The 6,222-nt window shown below is 40.2% G+C and overlaps 1 non-coding gene across 1 annotated transcript; it reads right to left on the bottom strand.

The window, feature by feature from the left end:
• Positions 1 to 5,521: 5,521 nt before the first annotated feature.
• Positions 5,522 to 5,628, bottom strand: LOC141650809 (small nucleolar RNA R71). Its single transcript, XR_012546823.1, has one exon. It is a non-coding gene; the product is annotated as a small nucleolar RNA R71 (small nucleolar RNA).
• Between the last annotated feature and the right edge of the window lie 594 nt (positions 5,629 to 6,222).

The following is a 6,222-nucleotide window of genomic DNA, read 5'->3' as shown; positions in this document are numbered from 1 at the left end:
AAATTACTAAGGCTAAGAGGATGGCACTAAATCACCTCCAAATGGTGTTAAACTAGACTACTTTCGTCCTCAATTTCCAAATGCTTTCGTCAAGAGCGATCGGATGGTGGTGGAATGATGATCCCTATGATGCTAGTAGCATATGACATGACAAGTCTCGAATTCTCTACAAAAGTAAAGGTCATGGATCGTCCCAAGCTCGACCAAGTGGCTTGACAAAAGGCTTTTTGGGAATGAAATGCTCAAATCTTTATTCACAACGGGTGGATATGACTATCATTCAAAATTGTCCTCATTTCACTTTCACATTTCAAAAATTTAAGATGGGGTTTGTCCCTTCCGGGCTAGTGTCCTTTGCTTTCGCCAATCGCTTATTAGGCAACCGGTTAACCTCTAGACAATAGCTTTTCGGGGTGATAGTCACTCTGTCTCTGGGCGGCCGAATTCACAACCATGTGGGGGCCCAATTCAATGGATCCCGCACCAAAGCACATCGAAGTGGCACGCCTCCATCAAAACAACTTAAATTTCTCAACATTCAACAATTTATAACATTTGAGGTTTCTTTGGAATTAGATTACTTCCACATGACAAAATTCTTTGAAATGAGCACTTCAAGCTTATTTATAGAAAATATTTTTGGGTTGCCTTACCACAAAGTCAAACAAGGTCACCTAGACAAGTTAACCAAGTCCACATCGCATCACGGGGTTGGATAGGTGACTCACATGCAAACCCTTGACTAGGCCTTGGGTCATTGGTCAAAAGACACTAGTATGACACTATCTAGGGTGTTTTACAACCATTCTAGTAGACAAAGTCTTAAGTTGAACAAGTATTTGTAATGGCTTAGTTGCTCTTGTCAAAGTTCCTAAATAGGCATTTTTCAAAACATTTCTAACATGCAACTACATGCCATGATGCAACTAATATAAACATCCTAATGCAAGTGATTCTATCAACTAATATGACATATAAACTAAATGCAAGTCCTAAGTTCACATTGTTATACCGCATCAATCAAAATAAAGCCACATAGTCATTAACATAAAGAGGAAAAAGGAGATTGGAAAGATCATACCATGCGGTCTTCAATATCCTCATGTCTCGGATGTGGCGTAGTCAATCAATGTGAACAAAGGATGAACAAACACAATATATACAATCAATATATACAAGACTACATTACAAAGGAAATGAACTTGTTTTTGGATTTTTCAATTTTCAAATTTTTATGGTTTTTCGAAATTGTTCAATTTTTATGCATTTTTGGAGTATAAATTCTCATCCCCCACTTTATTTTGGACATTGTCCTCAATGTACATGTAGGAGTAGGAATAAAAAGGAAATACAAGTTTTTGGATTTTGATTTTATGGAAATTGAAGTACAAATGCAATGATATGATATGAATGAATGCATGCTCTAACTAAATGCAATTCTATATGACATATATAACAAGTGAATGCAATCTAAACTATACTATATGATGCATGATATATGCTTAAGTCACCTATGATCAAACCTCCCCAAACCGATTTAAACTATTTTTAGTGTAGAAATGAATAGGTTTGGCCATTAGTGACTAAGCATGAATTCTAGTCTACATGCAATTATCTATATGAATTATATTACAATGCATCTATATTATATGGACTACTTATTCAAATGCAATATGGAATATAATACAAATGCATGCAAAAGCTATACTAAATGCAATGTAAATACAAAAGAGAGGGGGAAAGATGGCTATCATACAAATGGAGGTGGTGAGGTAGGCCTCTTTCACTCGTCATCCTCATCTTGATCATAGCCATAACGATGAGAACTCCCGGCTTGATCATACCCACTTGCTTGACCCCAATACCCTCCTTGGTCAAATTCTCCTCCTTTCCCCGAGTACCCTCCACCTTGGCTAGAATGCCCTCCGTCGCCTTGACCCCAAGCTTGGTTCCCTTGATTAGGGAACAAGAGTTCCGGTTGCGCCCAAGAGGGCAAAGGGCCATTAGGGTCAACATACCCTTGTTGAGCCATGTTATAGTATTGGGGGTAGAGGGCCAAGTATTTGTCTTCCCTCCCTTCATGTACCCCTAGGTCCACTCTTTTCATGAGCGCCATCAAATCATTAATACCCGGGTTATTGGGGATTGCCGGCCTAAATTCGGTAAACGGAGTAGGATAAGGCGGGATAGGTACATAGGAAGGCGGGCGAATAGGCCTTCCCGGTCCTCCACGAGGTATTTGGCGGTGCGGTTCTTCCCTTTGAGGGGGATTGTCAAGAATTTGGATATCAAGGAGGTAGCTTGGTGGAGGCGAGTATGGGCTCAACCTTGGGTCAATGCCCGGTATCTTCCATCCTTCAAGGATCATTGAGGTGCATCCCTTGGTGTGCCACTCTACACTCCCATCTCGAGTGTAGTTACACCATCGGTGACTGTGGAAGATGGTATGTTCATCAATCAAAGTCCTCCCCTCAAGAGGAACATAAGTTCCTCGGGCATTGAACCCGGGACAAAGGTGGTGGGCCAGAATGGTAATTAGACCTCCCATCACGAAGGTCTTGAGTTGGGTGGTCCCTTGAGCAAAATCATGGAACCTAGTAAGTATCTCAAGTGGCGTATTAAAGTTATAACGCCTCACCGCTCGAACATTCAAATAGGACTCAAGAAAAGTTAAGTCGATGAGAGTACACCTATCTTGTTCGTACCTCCCATTGATGCAACCGGCTACAAAGCGCTCGGTGAATCGAATCACCGGATGTTGGATGGCAAAGGTATAGCAACGCTTTATATGGGTAAAATTCCTCCCAGAGATAGCCTTCCAAAGAAAGTCCACACCAAAATTATCGGGCTTTTCGGTATAGTTGGTGGGTACTTCAAGACCGAAAACATAGGCGAATTCTTCAAGCGAAAGACAATGGTCTAGGTTGCATAACCTAAACTCCATGCCCACATTGGTGTGGGTATTAGTCACAATGCGAAGGCTACTCAAGAATTCAAGGGTGAGACTAAGGTAAGTCTCTTCATGGGCATGGAAAAGTTTCCCAATGCCAAGGCCATTAAAGAACATCTCGGTAGGGTACCTTATCTTAAGGATTTCCAACACCCTAGTATCTACAAATTGAGTGGGTTCGTACTTCTTACCTAGTAGCTTGACAAAGTTTTCGCGGTGGTCATCGGATTCAAAGAGCACCTCTTGAAAGTGGTCGAGTTGTTCAATTCCTCCCCTTATTAAGGGTTGAGAGCTCCTTGGTAGCACTATCTCTCGCGGCGTTGAAGAGGTTGATCCCTTGCGCTTTGATAAGTGCATATTTTATATACTTTCATCCCCTATATTAGCTCCATTTTATTTGTTATTTAGCACTTATCATAGTGTTGTGAGCTAATATTTGTTATTCTAGTGTGTTTGCTTGTCTTAACATATTTTGTAGGATACTTAAGCTTTTTGGAGATAAAATACTACAAGATGAGCTACTAGAGTATTATGGCTAAATGAGACCAAGTTTTGAACTAGCATGGAGTATTGGCATGGGTTAGCATGAAGAAATTGGTGGATCAAATTGTGTAATTCAAATGTTGTCAACAACCAAAATCAAGCCCAACTTCAAAGTCCAAGTCAATGGGAAAAGCATGGGATTCTAAAAGTTCCTAAGATGCCAAATGCTAGCATTAACCGGGTGATTAATCGCACAATTAATCACCAACATTGGATACCATTTGCAATTAAGAGAGGAATTAAGAGAAATAACACGGAGACACACGACCCCGATCGGGGCCATAGTCATCTTGGCTTTTACGTTATGCTCTCCTCTCCTATAAATAGGAGAGGTGTTCCGAGGTCTTAGGCATCCAATTTTACATCCCATTTCCATCTTAGAATAGCCTCAAGCTTTATAATTCTCTCATTAGTTTTCATATTTTGTTTTCAATATTGTTAAGCATTTGGTTCTTAAACATTTGGTTATTTTATACATTCAAGCATTTGGTTACAATTTGTTCTTCTATACAAGTTATTCTCTATTAAGGTATTCTTATTTCTAGTTTGCAATTTACATTACTAATTTAGTTACCACATAGTCTACAATTAAGTACTTCATTTTACATTAGCAATATTCCTTTTACATGTTATACTATCAAATCCATATAAATCATACAACCATGTTTAGCATTTCTTATAATTTAGTTTGCAATTTACATTTTAGTATGAGTAGCTAATTCTCTTGGTCTAAGGGCTAGGGGAGCCATGCAATAATCAAATATGTAACATGATAAAATAAGTTAATAATAATATTGTTCATATTGCTTCTATCACATGCTTGTGCCACAATGTTTAATCTTTGTTTAGGGCCCTATTCAATTGATTAAGTTTGTTTATTCGTTCTATAAGTCGAGAGGCATGGAATTGAATTAGACTAAGCATGCATAGTAGGACGACCTAGTCATGGACGAGAGTTTCTCTAGGACCCGGTCTATGGTTGATGCTAATATCGTAAGATGGGTATCTTTAAGCCTAAGCAATTGACAATGTTGTTAGTACCAAGTTTATCATGATCATATGTTTATCTTTTCATGTGTGACCCGAACCCCTTAGACTCTCTTTTATTATATAATTTTACATCATTTTTATTATCATTCATCAAACAACCAAACCAAACTAAATCGTAATCGACCTTGATAAAAATCTACCCATAGCAATTCACGAAGTAATTCCCGTTTCCTTGTGTTCGACCCCTATTGCTACATTAACTTGTTGTTTAGGGAATTTATTTTTGCATAGGTATGCGATAAGCCTATCAAATTTTGGCGCCGTTGCCGGGGAAACGGTTTTATTGCTTTTTGAGTTGTCGATTTTTATCTTGTTTTTCTTTGTCTTGGGGAACACTTGTTCCTTGAGACCGTTACTTATCATTTTCCTAGAAATTGTTGTCTTATGCCCAGGTCCTCTCGTAGTGGAGAATTGCTTTCACCGGATTCCGAGCCCGAGAAAACCTTTAGGAGAAGACGACGATTTTGGAAGGAAGTTAAAGAAGCCACTTCTCCCATCCAAGTTGAAAGTGCTAGAAAGTCTTACTTAGACGATCTAGAGGTTCTTGAAGAGGAGGAGGTTTCTTGTTCATCATCTCCACCACCATCACCATCTACTACCAAAAAGATGGTGAAACTTTCCGATCACTCAAAGCCCACCGCGGCCATGCTTCCGGCCGGAATCACAACCACTCAAATCACCGCGCCGGACTTTGAGATCAAACCGGCTTTTATTAGCCTTGTGGAGAGAAAGCAATTTGGAGGAAGTCCTTTGGAGGATCCCAATTTGCATGTGCAAAACTTTTGTGACTATTGCTCCATGATCCGTCAAACGGGCGTCACCCAAGCCCAAATAAGGGAAATACTTTTCCCTTTCTCTTTGAAGGACAAGGCCAAGCTTTGGATCAATAGCCTTGACCGCACCGCCATGGGAATCACCAATTGGGAGACATTGGCTCTTGCTTTTTATCAAAAGTTTTTTCCACCGGAGAAAACTCAAACTTTGAGGAGCCAAATCACCGGATTCCGTCAACAAGCTCTTGAGAACTTATATGAAGCTTGGGAGAGGTACAAGGAGCTTCAAAGGCAATGCCCACATCATGGGCTAGATGATTGGTTTCTTGCAATAACATTCTACAATGGATGTTGTGCCGAGTCCCGAAGGAATCTTGATTCCGCCAACAATGGGCGGTTTGATCAAATTGACACCGACCTTGCTCATGCCACGATCGAATCTATGGCGGTCCATGATGCCCAATATGTCAATTCCCGAGTTGTGCCATCTAAAGGTAAAGAAGAATCCTCCAATAACTCTGTTTTGCTAGCTCAAATTGCCTTGCTTCAACAACAATTGGCAGAGAGAGATGCTAAAGATTCCATTCAACAACTCAATGTCGTGTCTTCAACAAGCCAAATCATTGTTTGTGATGGTTGTGGAGGTGCGGGTCATTATGCCGCTCATTGCCGAGCCCCTATGGAAGAGGTAAATGCTTTTCAAGCTCTAAGACAAAGTTCATATCCACCGGGTACATTTTCCAACACATATAACCCGAATTCAAAATTTCATCCAAACTTGTCTTACAATAGCAACAATGTGCTTAACCCTCAACCCCCACCACAACAAAATGCCTATGTTCCTCAACAACAAAAGTATGTCCCTCCACCGGGGTATCAAAATCAACAAAGGCCCCCACAAAACAA

Source organism: Silene latifolia, chromosome 3 (genome assembly GCF_048544455.1).
Source record: "Silene latifolia isolate original U9 population chromosome 3, ASM4854445v1, whole genome shotgun sequence".
Taxonomy (NCBI): Eukaryota; Viridiplantae; Streptophyta; class Magnoliopsida; order Caryophyllales; family Caryophyllaceae; genus Silene; species Silene latifolia.
The sequence above is the reverse complement of the archived record's forward strand: the minus strand, read 5'-3'. Positions and strand labels throughout refer to the sequence as shown.